Genomic DNA, 16,316 nt, shown 5'->3' on the forward strand with positions numbered 1-16,316 from the left:
GAGCCGCCTCTCCATTTCGAAAGGCCCCACCTGGCAGCCAAAGAAATTCTTAAATTAAAGGAAAGAAATTCCAAAACCTATAATTTAGTGGTTCAGAACCCTGATGCTGAAAATGGCCTCTCCTTGATCTATAAGCCGTTCCACAGCTTGTTTGACACTGTGATTCCAAATGTTATTCACGCAACCTCTAATAAGATTCAGGTTATCTTGTCGTATGATTTGGGGGCCACTTGTGGCAGAGCCCAGATGGCGGCTGCTTGTGGCAGGGCGGTGGAGGGCCTAACATCAAGGAATTTTCTGATGCTGGTGTCTGATGTTGCCTTCATACGTAGTGGGTCTGGCTGTACGGGATGCAAGTCCCACCTTTTTCCCCGGATGTCAGTTCAGTTTTGGCAGGTGAACTTTCTGACGTGCTTCTGGCCAGCAAGGTAACTTTCAGGATGAGTGAGAAGAAGGTTGCTATCATTACAGAATCTCTCCACACATGTAAATTACTGGAACAAACTACGCCATTGCATCACCTAATTGGCAAAATACATGCCCTTGCTTCTGATCCCCTTTTTAAGTCTTTAAAACTTCTATGGTGCCACCCATTACATGAACTCGCCCATGTAGAGTCCCGCTATCACATTGGTTTGCCGGCCGTGGTTCAGTAGGCGAATGCTCCAAAGGCCTAATTAGGGCGATCAGACCCGAGTCTGCACGGAGACTCATCTGAAGTGACAATAGATCACGAAACCTCACCAGGGGTATACTGGAACCATGGGAACCGGGATAGCCCCTGATTTCACATACTTCAGGTGAACTCCTGTTGTACGTGCGATCAACTCAGTTGTTTGCAGTTGGCCCCCTAGTGGGAGTTTCATGGGAGTTGTGGTTACGTTCAAGCGAACAGAGTCGTTCGAGTCTCAGCGTGGTGTTGCGTTTCAACATGGTTGTCGTTCTCCTTAGTTCGGTAGAGATTTAGGTAGGTCTTGCATTCACCAGTATGAATGATGACCCATCCCGCGGTATAGACTGGTACCATCGTAGCTTGCTGCGGCGGAGCTCTGATTGTGGTCACAAAATCAATCCGGATCTGAAGAGGAGGAGGATTAGGTCCACGAGAGAGGTACCCACGTAAAATTCAAGGACGTAACTGTAAATGTTCTGAAGACAATTCAGAAATACTCCTATAGACAGTGAGCGTGTCAAAGGCCCATTTTTCTGTAACATTCATGCTGCTTGTCCGGATAACTTAGTGGTTAAAACACAAGGCTGTCATACGGAAGTTCACGGTTCAAATCTCACTGGTGGCAGTGGGATTGGAATCGTGATTTGAAATCGGATACCAGTCCACTCAGCTGTGAGCCAATTGGATTGTTGCACCAACGATTATTATTATATTATTATTATTATTCACCCTGCTTTACACATAATTCAATTGGAGGCTACGCTTCTGTTTTTGGCCATAAACGAAAGTGTTTTTCTGGCACCATAGGCTTAGGGCCTGTCATCAGTCCTGTTATTGTACTTCGTGGTGGTATCAGGTCCTGTTTGGAATGTTAGCCTGCCGGATCCCAGGGAAAAAACAACAACAATAACAACAGCACTAGCAACACACAAGCGAAATCAAGCGAGCATCTGACGACGGTCCGCTCTCAGGCCCCCCTTTTGTTATGGACATTCAAAGGGCAACTACTAAGTCTACTGCTGTTCATGTTAACATATTCGTAACTGCTTAGCCGGAACCCAACTGACCTTGTGCCAGCCCCTGGGCTCGAATGAGGAAGCCACCAATGAGGAAGCCACTACCATCGTCATGTCCCTATGTGGCGCTACCAAAACCCATCCTGGCATTCATTCCCATTGCAACGATAATGTCACCTTTAGGAAACCTCTCCTGAACTACGTGTAATCACTATGTACGTGTAAGTGCTCTTGGAAATCATATCCCTAGAGACTATTTTGGAAATCTCCTCTGTTAGCTAACACTGCACAGTTGAGATGCTCCTTACCCTGAACCAGAATATTTCAATGAAGATCCTCTCCCTGGCCCCCAGATCAAGACAGCGCACCTTCAACACCGCATTCGCATCTATTGCTGCTAGGTTCCCCAAAGTACAAAAACGCAATATCGCAAGAGGGAGAGGAGTAATCTATAAAGTTCCATTAACCCATTTCGTTTTTTTGACCTTATATCGCTTCTCGTTCAAATCAGAGAAAGTGAATATTTTGAGGGTTTTGATTATTCGCTACGATGTTAATCAAATTTTGGAATTCGCAGGATGATAGTGCATAAATATCCACCCCTCCCAGTCGTTTTTAATACATTTAGGGAAGGCTTCTAGGATATTTTTAAACTCCAGCTCAAAGCGCACAAACTCAAAACATGGGCGAGAAATTAAAGCATAAGTCTTGACCAAATGTCGTCCTCGAAAGGGATCATCATCTGATGGTCGCTTACGATCGCTTGCGTGTTACTTTCACCACTTATCGCTAGGTTGCAGAGATGTGGCTCCACAAGTTCAACATCGACCACTTGTATGATCCAGCTGCCCTTCGACAGTAGCAGGGGTATTTTGCTGATCGGACCACAGATAACTTGAGTGAACTGCCTGAAAATATCGACGACCATTAGACTGTCATAAAAAGTACTCCATTCTCAGGTATTAGTCACTTTTGCGGATTCATCTCAAATCGATACTCTACGAATCATTTTGGAACAATTTGCCGAGCTTAGGCCTTGGCTTTACCTGTTCTTCATCGATTTCGAGAAGAGTTTCGACAACGTGAATGGGGAGTGTATCTGACGTGCTCTACACGAGAAGGGTATTCGGGATAAATAGCTACTATCAGAGCAACACATTACGGAATAAAATGTATCGTGGTAAAATTTGAAATTTGAATTTGAAGTCTGAAGTCGGGTTGTATGTGGTCACCGATATCATTTCCTTTTGCTATCTGCTAGGTCTTAGCTTTTAAACCCCGGAATAGCGGAATAGTTTCTGAGGAATAGGAAGAGTAGTTTCTGAAAATGGACTCTTGATATGTGTACACTTTTGACTCCGCATGTCCCTCATTACTGAATATATCCAAATCAAAATTTATTTTTGGTATCAAAATACCACTTTGAGGCGCCATCGACTTTTTAAGGAAAAGCAGTTCTTCTACGAGCTAAGACAGGGAGGTCTTCCACTTTCACGTTCTTCTGCATACCCTTCCTATCTCCTCTTCTTCTCACTTTCCGGAGGATACGTTGAAAATTCAACTTCACCATGATTTGTAGTGTTGAATTTTTTGGTTGCCCTGTCGAATGAAACGTAAAAACTGTGTTTTGATTAGTGATAACCCTCTTGTTTTTATTTGCAAATATCGACACTATTTATAATATGATTGTAACCCCGAGGAAGAAAGCAACTGACTCCCGAAATATCGATATCTTCAAATAAAAATATCAAAAAAAAATAGTCCCTAATCAAAAAACAATTTTTTCTTTACATTTTTTGACCATGATGGTATCAACAATATCCCACTTTGAAGCGCCATAACTTTTTAAGGAGGTGTTCGCCATGAAATTTCATCAGGATTGTAAATGGGAACCGCAACCTCTTCTCCACCCTTCCCATAAAAATTTGACAATTAAATCTTTATGCAAAGCTGGCAGTCCTTTCATGCAGAAACGGGTACACGGTTAATGGCAATGATATTGGTTGATGCACACCCTTTACATTACAGCAACCTAATGCTGCAGTGTCTTTTAAAATTTGCACATCCATCCATAAAGTAAAAAATTTTGGAGAAAGCCTCCGTTCCATTTTGCACTAATTAGCTTGCAGGAAAAAGCATGGTTCTCGAATGCTTAGAAGCTCCCTTTTTGAATTTAGAGTCAATTTCAGACCTCAACTGACCAAGACTGATAAGGATTACCACAAAGCCGACACTCGTACCAACTGAGAATTTGAGTGGAATGAGTAACAATATTTTCGATACATCGTACTGGGAAATCTAAGTTAGTTTATCAACCATTTTGCTTAAGTCAAAAAGTGACTAGTTCTTGTATCCAAAATATCATCCGGTACTCCACACCCAAATCTCCTCAATTTTACATAACTCCCCTTTCCGCTGAATTCAGTAACTTCAATCCACTAAATACGTAATTCCGCCATAAAATTCCAGGAAAAAGTCTGGTCAACTGGTCAATAACCGGCCATAATTGAAATTCAAATGAAAAATCAACAAGACTGACTAAATCGGATGATTCGATAAGTAATTCATCAACAAGTTCATTTAACTTTTTGGAGTAGCTGACGAATTGACCAGAAGAAAGCCAATCTACTGTTTTTAAAATTTCACACACTTCCATGTACATTCCATTTGACTGTTTATAGTGGAATTTGTTTGATCGAGTTGCATTTCGATAAACCGAATAAAAAGTACCGCGGTATTGACCAGTTCACATGTGTTTATTATGTAAATTATGAAACATTTTCAGAAATGCTTAATTTGTAACATGTAAACGTCGAATTTGTGTGGTTTGGAAAATTTCGGATGAGGTGTCGTTTTAAGTAAACTTTGGATTGGAGTTATTGAACTTCAATTATGAACAGAAATATAAATATGTTTGGACGATGCTTACATCTAGATGGAATCTGTACCCTGCATAAGTGAGGATGCGTTGGAACAAGCCAAATCACATCGAAAAGCATTAAAATCTTATATGTATCTTTATCTCTGAAGAGAACAACAATTTTAGTAATCCACCATTTTCATCTTTGGAGCTACTATGAACAACTCATCCCTTGAAAACAGTGCCAGTTTCTATCCCAATACCATATGTCACATTTTTTATTTAGCGGAACATCCTCTTAAAGATAATAACCATACATACGAGTATATTTAGAGATTTACACACAGGAAACATTACATATTTATGATTGCGCATGATATTTACTTACATATATATTTATATATTTGAAACTGACTGACAATAATTTTGGAATATGGATAAATCGGGTACTATCCAAATACATATGTTAATGCGACTGAAATCTTTCGCCTTTGTGATACCTACCTTAATAAGAGAAGTGTGAAAAATTTATAACATCCATTTTGGTACCCGAGGAAAAGTATTATAGTCGCGTTTCTTTCTCAGCTTCTTTAAGAATATATGCCATGAAATGGTCAAGATAGAGTTTATATTTCTCAGGAAATTTGGAGGTATATTTTGTAAAGAGAATTGAAGCCGACTACCATACGTGGACATTGCTGAGGTGCTATAACTCAAAAGCGTAGATCAATTATAATATATCTTTTCATTTTCTTAATTTTCCATCAAACTTTGTCGCGTTTGAAAACGGAGTCAACTCGTCTTGATCGGTGGCGCCGGCGAATTGATATGTTCTGATAACGTCATAGACATTTTAAATGCACTAAAGTAAGATAAAATATAAAAGTTTCACCTTTTATAACTCTGTTAACAATAGTTGGATTTCATTCAAAGCTATGCGCTATATTATCGCCTATACTACTTGAGGTTTCCGGCTAAATTCCTAAACTATGCTAATTTACTATTATTAACTTTATTTGTGCAGATTTCGGAACGGGAAATATTTTAAGGCCGTTTAGGTACACCACTGTCATTTTTTCAGATTTTTCGGTTGGATGGGATCTAATAACGAGACCTATTACACTTTTTGAGCGTCATAGTTTCACACATTATCAAATATGGGAACAATTTCGAAAAGTACTAATCGAGCTGTTTCATTTGATACCCCACATCGTTATATTCAGAACAAAAAAATTGCACCTTTCTCCCGTTTATACTCAACAAAAAATGGCGCCGCATCTAAAGGGATTCACACACCACACGTTCTCGCCAATTTTCGTGACAATCGGCTTAATCGTTTCCGAATAAATAAGATGTGACAGACAGACGGATAGACAGACCTCGAATCAATTCTAATAAGGTGTTGTTTCACACAAAACCATAAAAAGTGATAAAAAACATGAATCACAGTCCCACCTTCCAATTCAGAGAGTTGTTAGCTTTTGGGCTGAAGTACTTTCGAGGCCTTTCATTTGATGCCTCCCCCCCCCCCCCCCCAAAAAAAAATGAGCCCCCTTTTAGGTGTATGGGGACTCCCTTCAGTTGAAGAAATATAAATAGGAGAATAAAAGCAAGAGATATAATAGAATTAGAAACCGGAAGTCATCAACAAGGTTGATTTATCATTATTTTCGAAGTTGAAAGTTAGCTCGTAATCTACCGGCACTTACAGGATAACTACTGTTAATTGGTTGAAAGTATATGGCATGGTCATCCAACAAGCCAGCCTGTGTTTCTGACTCGATATCGATCCCTGACTGAGTGTTCCCAACACCGAATATTGTTCTTATTTTGAAACATCCTGTTACTGGATAGCATTTGCTTGCTTCATTCCCTCTTAACCTATCACCACCAGATTCCAACTAGGTACCTGCATTCAGGTCAGGGATCACTATTAACGCCCAAAGTCCGAATTGCTAGTGCGTTTCGCTGTGGAGGTAAAAGCTGATCTTGCGCTTAAAGACATCTCAACTCATCGAGTACCGATGTCATATAGCTTTAGGACCGTCTGCAACTAATGTTTTTCGATCGCAGTGAGACGATACCAGACTTTCCATAGTAACTTGATGCAAATGGATTAGGATTGACGCGGACTTTAATGCCAGGGCACTGGAACAGGGCATATTTCACCCAGAATCCAATGGCAAACAGATTCTGGAAATGCCCGCGAGGGTCGGCTCACATTTTCAAATATCAAAACGTACGTAGTCGTCGGTGAAGAAATAGAAAGCGCCTTCAAAATGTCTCCGGTCGGCATAATCCAGTCCGGCGCTCTCCTTGCCCATTGGGAGAATCGTTTAAGTTCTTGGAATAAGCCAAGCTGCGTTACGGAGAATACTTCGGAAGCAGGAAGAGAGCAGCAGACATTGTCATAATTTCATTCACTAACCTAATAACGACAGGTTTTATGGCTTTCATGCTCCGGAAGACACTCAGCCTCGAGAAGCCTTCTATATATTGTAGACTGCACAACTTACCCAGCTACGAAAGAGGTGTCATGAGCTTCACCGTTTGTTTCAACTAACAAATGATGGTAACGTATGATTCTGTTCTGGAGCCACATTTAGTATATGACAGTTGCTAGAGAAGAAAAATATGAATTGAGAATGTTCAGTATCAAATTCATTTCGTTGTAAAAAATAGCCATGTTTTCACGGTTGTGCGTAAGAGAGAGCGAAAGAGCCTCGTTACAAATAGCAACATGGGATCGACTAGAAGTAATTCTAATCTTGGATAAAAATTATAGAGCTCCCCAAAATTGCATAACTACCTTGATTCTGTTAACGTTTCTAGTTCGAATCCACCAAAGTTGCCTAATTAACATCTCCTTCTTCTTTAGCCTTTGCCCCCTTCACAAGCCGGGTCGGCTTGTCCTGAACGTTTGCGGCATTTACTTTGTCAAAGGCCTGATCTGGATGCGATCGTGAGGCCGTCAAATCACCATCCAGCCTATCATGCTATCGTTGTCGATCGGATTTTAGTAATTTTCCATTGATGTCGATGTTCAAACCAGTCTTGTCAAGCTAATTCTTTAATATTTGAGACTTTCGTTGATACATTGATCACGAAGAACACTAGATGTGAAACGCCACTTCATCTAGGTTGCGCTAATGCGTGAAGCAGTTTCATAACACAATTCGTCATTGATGGAAAACATTGACCCGAGATATTTAAATCGCACAATTCTAGGCAGGTTACTGTCATTGACAATGATAGTGCTGGTTTTACAAGGATCAGCCATCAGAAACTCTGTTTATTTAAATTCAATCTGAGACCGTATTTTATAACGCGATCATCCAATTTTAAACAAGTTGCTCGAGATCAGCTTTACTAAGAAACGCCTGGAAAACATTGCCTGCATAAAGGAGTGTGTAGGGCGTTGGTCTTTCCCGAATGACAGTGTCCATAACAACAACAAAGAGGAATGGTGCGAAGACGCTTCCTTGATGAGCAATGACAAAAAGCGGTTTTGATACACACCCCACAATTCAAACTTTCGAATCGTAGTAAACCAATTGAACCCAGCGCACCAGTTCTCCTGACACAAGGTGTTGCCCCAGGGCATACCTGATGGGTTAATGTGACACACGGTCAAACGCCTCCTCTAGATCCAGAAATACAATGTAAAGATGGCGACGCGGCTCTCTTTATAAGCGTTCATCAGTGTGCGAAGGGAGCACAGTGATGATTGTGGCTTTTTCAAAAATTGCTGACAGTTTTGTCATCAGGGCAGAGTCAGCCGTTCAGACGGCACTCAGATCTGCCATTCGGACCGCACTAAGAACTACCAGTTTTTTCATTAAACTTTGTTTAATCTATGAATAAACTGAAAACTGAAAATCTTACGGTTGTTAAATTATCTGCGTCTAACTGGCTAAATTCATTATTCAGGTTCCCTTGAATACTACAATAATCGTTGTTACAAACAGGGCTACAAATATATAGAAATATAAGGAAACAGATAGACACATTGCAGACTAGTAAGATTAAGTATCTTTCATCTGGGGGTAGGGGTAGGTAGGTATCAGTGGCCGCCCCGAGTAGCCCAATTAGTGCTTTGGTGCGCCGCTTTGATACCACAAACTCCCAAGATCGTGACTATTGTTATGGAAGCAGGGAGGCAGAGTCCAGCCGGCTCGGATCTTCAGAGCCAGCCCGTACCATTCACGAAAAAAAGCAGCTCTCCCACCCTGCAGCTAGAAATCTCTTTTCGCAAAGAATGGTTTACCCAGTGTCCACAGCTTGACGCTAGCCAGAGCTGAGCAATCGCAGAGAAAGTGCATGAGGGTTTCCCGTCAGCGGCATGGTCCCCTATGGGCCAGTGCCCCGTGCAGACCGCCGTAATCTTGAATGCATTTGCACGCGTCTGGCACAGGAGCTCTCGTGGACGGGCTATGTTATAAGCAGGCCAAATTCTCCTTGACTTGGCACAATTCGTAAGCCTTCACCATCGTAGGCCCGCGGCTGCTAGGTAATGCGAGTAGACTCGGCTCCCGACAGCCGTCAACGGAACACCGAGTGTATTCGCCGAAGGACTGCCAAGAGCAGAGCCTTGCCTGGCCAATCGGTCAGCCCGCTCATTCCCCTCTATGTTCCTATGCCCTGGAACCCAGAGGAGAGTGACCTTGAGTGTGCCGTCCAGACGATTTAGCGCGTTTCTGCACTGCCCCACCAGCCAGGAAGATGTCTCTGCACTGCCCCACTAGCGTGAAAAATGTCGTCGCTGAGTACAAGGCCTTGATGGCCGCTTGACTGTTGGTCAGAATGGCTATGTTACGCTTGGGGCTCGAATCTCGCTCTTGCCATCGGCAGACTTCCCATACCACCAGTACTTCGGCCTGGAATACGCAGGCGAAACCTGGGAGACCATACGACTTGAATACACTGGGTATATTCAAGAAAACCCCAGCGCCGACTACACAGGTTATTTTTGATCCGTCCGTCTGAAAATTGAATTACGTTATTAAAGTATATATATTTGAACAATGGACTGAAAAGTAAAAGTAAAAAATAGTGATAACAACGTATCTTTCGGCTTCAAATTTCTAAACGACATCTCAAAAAAAGCAGTGCAAAATGAGAAGCCTTACACACACCTTTACTGGTCATTTTTTCACCCACAGATTCCCTTCAACTACACTCCACAAAAGCGCAAATCTTTCCACACTAATCCAAATACCAGAAAAACCCCCCATTGCATTCCTCTTTAAAAAAACATTATTGATCCAATTTTTTATTCTACCGCAACAGTATTTTCGGTAGAAAGAGTCCACTAAATTAATTGGAAAGCATTTATTAGTAAGAGGGTAGTCCAAAACTACTGCACGAACGTGAATCAAGCCACAGGGATCTTATGACTCCAACACAATGTACTCATGGTGGTAGTTAAAATTCAAACGAGAATAGAGGAAATACGGCAAAGCAGAAAAAAATGCAACATTATTGATTAGTGGGTCGACAAACGCAAGCCAGCGTGTCAATGGAGAGGAGAATCATGGTGTTGGCACGACACTCATACCACCCACCACAAATACCCTTCACGCCTTCAACTGATCCATCATCCACCATACGTATCCTACGGGCGGATTAATTCTACTTGGCCGCGACCGAAAACATGCCACCTTATGGCATCGGTTGCCATCTCCCCGAAGGTGTAAAGAAACCAGAAGAGATGCGGTTTGTTGCAACCGAAGCAGGAAATGGAAAAAATCACTCTCTAAGTGAATTTCGGGACGTTCCGATTCCAAGCATCCGATTCTACAGTCTACAGTCAGATATATCTCTTCCTACTTTTTCCATCTTAATACAGTTGTCCCCGTATGTACCGCTACATAGTCGGCCTTCATTGAACTTCCTCATGCAAAAGCAATATGTACATCGATACATCCTAAAGTAAATGCGAACCAATTCAAAATACCATTCAGCAAAATTGGCCGAGGGGGCAGTTTTACAACCCCCAAGTTTACAACTTCATGTCGCTGTCCAGAGACAGAAAATTACCTCCATCTGACTTCAGCTCACCACCCTGCACACCACCATAGACACTCTGATACAAACATGAAGGCTTTCTTAAGCTTCTTCCACCCGTTTTTTTTTGCATATCATCCCTTAGCACACATACGTACATTCGAAGCTTTTTTTCTAATATTTTTTCACATTTTTCCTCCATTTTCTGAATTTTTCGTATGTCCGATGTTGAATCTCCGCTTTTCCGGTTCCGAAACCTCATTAATACTACCGAAGCAGTACGAATATGCTCCACGCTCGATTGCTATTCCTCCCTGTCGTCTTCATGCACCAACTTACCGGGGAGACAGTGCACTTACCCAAAGCATTTTTGTCCATTTAAACCCCACCGTGCACCACTCGAGACGCCTCCTAGAAGCTTGTAAAGCTCTGTCTTATGCATCGCCTTATCCACTTTTCCACCGGCTGCAGCCTACCCTACTCGTTGCCTTCACAACCCTCCTACGCTACGTCTGTTGCCGTTCACTTTGATATCATACATACATACATCTTCTGTGTCATCGTCGTTTCTCTAGTCGGGTGTGTACGTGCGTTGTATTTCGGTCAACCCTTCAACAACTCGCATTTTATTTTCGGACACAACCAAGTAATCGGGACGAAATCGAAGAAAGGAAGAGGCAAAGGGAATTGGCAACCACCAAACTAAACGGAAGGAAAAAAGGTTGAACTTTCTACTTGGACTAAGATGACAGACGGACGTTCCTTTCTCTGAAACGTCCACTGGAATCTTTACAAATTTTGGGTTTTTTGCAATCACAATGTCCATATTAAACTCAACCCCAACGGAAGAAGGCGCAGGGTGGCGTCCTACCTCCCACAATAGCAGATACTGTCGAGGTGGAGAGACGATATAATTACGACTTAAGAGAATTTGTTATAGGATACGTGGTAAAGCGACTACGTAGGTCATGGATAGTGTTAACACATACTCTAGCGCAATGCACCCTTGCCTGAAGTAGATACATTTGAACGACGAGGCGAGATCCATCGGAACGTCATGCCCTCTAATACTATATATTGACAAATGTTTTAAACTTTGTAACGTCACTTCGAATTTGGTAAGACAGGGAAGAATGAGCAAGGTTCGGCGGGCATTCACCTTTCTTATTAGACCTGGACCTTCCACCCCGTCTGTCTTCCAAATTCGCTTCACTCCTCTTCAGCCAATTTATCTGCAGACCGTCAATGCTTCCCACTTTCCCGTCCCACTCAGACTCCCAGTTACCTTCATCGACGTACGTACTTGTGCTATTTCCTCCATTTATAATATGGAAGGATAGATTGGGAAGGGAGTTTTCATTATGCCGCTGACAAACAGGATTTTTTTTGCGTGTATCGAATTTTTCAGTTGGATTTAAAGCAATAAATGCAGGGAGGTAAATGGATTTTCAATTCGAACATTTTTTGCTTCCTGAATAGATGCTTTTTCTTTGCTTTTGTGTTGATAGCCAATTGGGGATTCAAGTTTCCGTTTCTAAGGGATTATTGATGGAGCTGTGGAATTTGAATACGTACGGATGTTTTCAGTGTCATCATTTGAGAGCTTCAAATTCATCTAACCATTCGTTACCGGCTGGAAGGAAATACTGTATAGCCGAAATCACCTTATCTGCATGGAATTTCCGAAGTTGAAGGGTAATTACCGATTTTGTCCTATGAGCGCTAGTTAAGATATTGAATCAAGAATTTAATATCTTTAGAAATGTTTACACAGGCAAAATATTCAAGAAATCTGGTATCACTAAATTAAATTACTGTAAGGACAGTATGGTAACCGATCATGCTTTAGCCGTGGAGTCCAGTAATTGGCCAGGCCTGATGACCTAGCTGATCCTGCTTGGTTACCTCATTTGTTTTTTTTTGGCGTAATACGATGTGGTTATTCGAAACTTATAAAAGGCAATCTATTAGCATAAAAACAGTCTAAAGATTCCATCTTCAATCTTATTTTCAAGGGCTTCTTCGGGATCCTAAGGGATATCAGCCATGTTCAATTGTCGCCACCTGACGCTCGCTAGAACCTTGCGGTTTTGAGAGTTTCTTCCTCTTTTTAATAGCGGCGATAGTGCGACCAATAAGCCAATGTCTCGTAGATATAGAAGTGAATCGGAAGATATTTTTACGTATTAAATACAGCGCATCCTTCCTATTTTTTACAAATTGGATGATGGCCCATTTCCAGTAATGTCCCTGTGAAACCCAACTAATGTACTCATTGAGCAAGTTGCTCAGACCGTTTTGTTCAGTTCAAAAAACATGACTGCGCTCTGACGATAAAATAGTGAATTCTAACGACTTTATAGCCGCTTAACTATCTTTGTAAGTTGCTACGTTTCGATGACGGGTTGCATGTCGTTTCACCAATCGACACGCTTCCCAGATTGCCACCAGCTGTACTTAAAGAATACTGCCATGAGTCGGCAACCTAAATGGTTAGCAGAAGCTACGCGACTCCGACTAGACTCCCTCCCCAACCCCTATTGGCTGCTTTTGGGGCCCTCGGTAAAGACTATGTTGCCCAAACCAACTATTACTTCACCGTTCTTCTGTATCTTTCCAGTTAACCCCAGTCTACAGAGCCCTTAAGGTGGACAGCACGGCATATTTCGGTATATTATATAAGACAATTGATGGAAAGGCCGCCCCAAAAATAATCCAGATCCTCTATAGGGCATAAACACAAAACGCTTATATTGCTGAAACATCCTAATTTCTGTACTCTGTTGAGCTTCGGGCGATGAAGGCCTTCCTCAGTGTAGGCCACCACACAAAAGGCCCGCGAATGGGCATGTGTATAGAAATCAAAAGAATAATTTTGGGTTCCAGCTGTCGTTTTTAGTTCTATATTTGGTTGCCAACTAAATTTTGTACCCAGCATTATGCCAAGATATTTTCTACTAGTAGACAGTGTCAATCTTTGACCGTTCAGTCGAGTTATGCTGAGCTTCCTTTATTTTGGTTTTCGCGGTGAACTGCGTTATGCCTGTTTTACATGAGTTAACACTGAAGTCCCAACTACTAGCCTATTAGCTCACCGCATTTAAGCCTCCCTCTATTATTTAATTGATAAGAAGGGAGGATAGTTTTAAACCTAATGCCATCACGTCATCTGTATACGCGCAACTCTAGCCCCATGTAAAGCTTCTATAAATTTCATTCGTAACCGCCATGGGAGTTCATATGTTAACTCCTCTGTTAAGTTCCCTCCAAGCTTTGCTGCAAGGGTCCTGGTTTTTAGCATATGTACTACTTATTCTACGTCTTATTCATACATAAAAAGGGAAATATCACACAGTGCAGTAATTATAGAGGTATCACGTTGCTGAGTACCATCTATAAGATATTCTCCGCTATTTTGCTAGGCCGGATAGCCCCATACGCACAGAACATCATTAGCCCATACCAAAGAGACTTCACTCCAGGCAAATCAGCAACAGATCAGGTTTTCTCTCTGCGGCAAGCGATAGAAAACTGTTGGAATATGGACAACAGTTGCACCATCTGTTCATCGACTTTAAAGCCGCCTATGATAGCATAGCCAGGGTAAAACTGTACACGGCCATGAGAGAATTCGGTATCCCGACGAAATTGATAAGACTGACTACGCTGACCCTGACCAATGGGCGAGGCCAGATAAAAGCAGCAGGATCATTCTCAAGACCATTCGACATCAACAACGGTCTACGACAAGGGGATGCCCTCTCATGCGTCCTCTTAAACCTGGCCCTCGAGAAAGTGATCCGGGATGCTGAGGTAAATACAAGAGGTATGATCCCCTTTAAGTGCTCCCAACTACTGGCCTATGCTGACGATATCGACATCATGGGAAGAACCACCCGAGACGTACAAACTGCCTTCATCCAGATCGAGCAGGCGGCGATTCGCGCGAAATCTTGGGCTATACATCAATGAAGGCAAGACAAAATATATGGTGCCAACGTCAGCATCGAAAACCAACCAACCAACAACATTAAACTGCACTGGTCAAACAGGAAGAATAAGGATTAGAGAAAGCAACTTTGAGACCGTTGATAATTTCTCCTATCTAGGATCTAAAATCACAACCGATAACAGTTACGATGAGGAAATCCGCGCACGGTTGTTGTCATCCAAAAGAGCCTATTTCAGCTTACAAAAACTGTTCCGCTCGAAACATCTCACCATAGGCTCAAAGCTCTTTTGTACAAGACTATGATCTTTCCAGTCCTCATGTATTCCTCGGAAATTTGGGTTCTTAGCAAGAAAAATTGCGAACTCTTGGCCGCGTTCGAGAGAAGAACCCTCCGAAGAAATTTTGGCCCCCTACATGAGGATGGACGATTCCGTAGCCTACATAACGACGAAATCTATGAGCGATACCGTGGCCGTCCGGTTGTGGATAAAATCCGGCTCAATAGGTTACGGTGGGCGGGTCACTTAATCCGTATGGATGAGGATGATCCAGCCCAGAAAGTCTATAAGGGCAATATCTATGGTAGAAAAAGAAGACGAAGCAGACCCTGCCTAAGATGGAGCGATGGCGTAGGTCAGGACGCCAGACAGTTTTTAGGGATATCGAATTGGTGGACCTCGGCGCAAAACCGGGATGTCTGGAGTTCCTTATTACGGCTGGCCTAGACCGGATATCGGTTGTTGCGCCATTGAAGATTATGACTACTTACTAAATGAAGCTGCCCTCCAACCTAATTTTTTCTGGAACCTTTTGGAAACTCCATCTATAGCTGGGAAAGTGATTTGTCCAATCAATCACCTCATGAAGGGCTTCCTCAATGGATTTTGCTTTCAAATATACATGCTGAGATATGCTTATTAGAGATCCATCTAAGATTCCTCTCCAAGAGTTTTCATACAAAGAAGATGAGACTTATACGTGCAAAGTCCTCCAAACAATCGGGGCTTACTAACCAGACCGGAATTTTAGAACATGGTTCGGCCAAATACAACCTCCAAAAATCCCCTTCAGCAACAGCAAAACAGTCCTTATTTTCTTGTGCAAAATTATCGTCAATATCCTATCAAAGCCAGGCAATTTTTATCAGAAGAAGCAATTGATCTTTCATTTTATTCATTTTTTTGTGACAACTGATGAAATATTTGCTGTCGGGATACTCAACACGCTGCAATCGGATTCTGTACTGTTGTCAGTAGTATATGTGGGTTCATTAAGAATTCCAATGCTTCGCCTGAGAACTCTGTCAAAGTCCTTTTCGATCTTCTCAGAATGGATGCATGTCTATGTTCCTTAAATTGAATATTGCCGACAGACGTGGAATCAAGATCTTCCCTTGACAGTCATAATAGCCTTCTCACAGGACTACCAGAATTTGTGCTTGCAGTACTTATTGAAGACATACCTACCCAATTTTTTTTTTAAGAACTAGAGGTCTGCAGTTTTCAGTCGCCGTGTTAGTATGGTTGATTTGCTGAAACTGTTGAGGCGGGAACCCTAATAAGCAGCCTCCATAGTCTTCTCTAGGGTACCTAGTTTTGGAGCTAGTTTTCCTGAAATACCCAATTGCTCTTGCTAGCATAGGTCTGAAGAATTGCCAAAGCTTGTTTCTCTTAGAATCCCTGAAAGTTATGAGATCTACTCCAAACTCTACTGTCTGCTATCAGAGCAACACTCAGTAAATCCACTCAATCGTAAATCTGTCGAACCAAGAAAGACAACAGCGGAAGTTTCACTTCTATGACACTGTAA

At 42.1% G+C, this 16,316-nt stretch overlaps 1 protein-coding gene across 3 annotated transcripts in view; it reads left to right on the forward strand.

Annotated features, from left to right (window-relative positions):
* Positions 1 to 16,316, forward strand: part of LOC119657514 (mushroom body large-type Kenyon cell-specific protein 1) — a 315,414-nt gene that overhangs the window by 229,234 nt on the left and 69,864 nt on the right. The gene's annotated exons all lie outside the window — the stretch shown is intronic.

The sequence above is a fragment of the Hermetia illucens genome, chromosome 5, assembly GCF_905115235.1.
Source record: "Hermetia illucens chromosome 5, iHerIll2.2.curated.20191125, whole genome shotgun sequence".
Classification (NCBI taxonomy): Eukaryota; Metazoa; Arthropoda; class Insecta; order Diptera; family Stratiomyidae; genus Hermetia; species Hermetia illucens.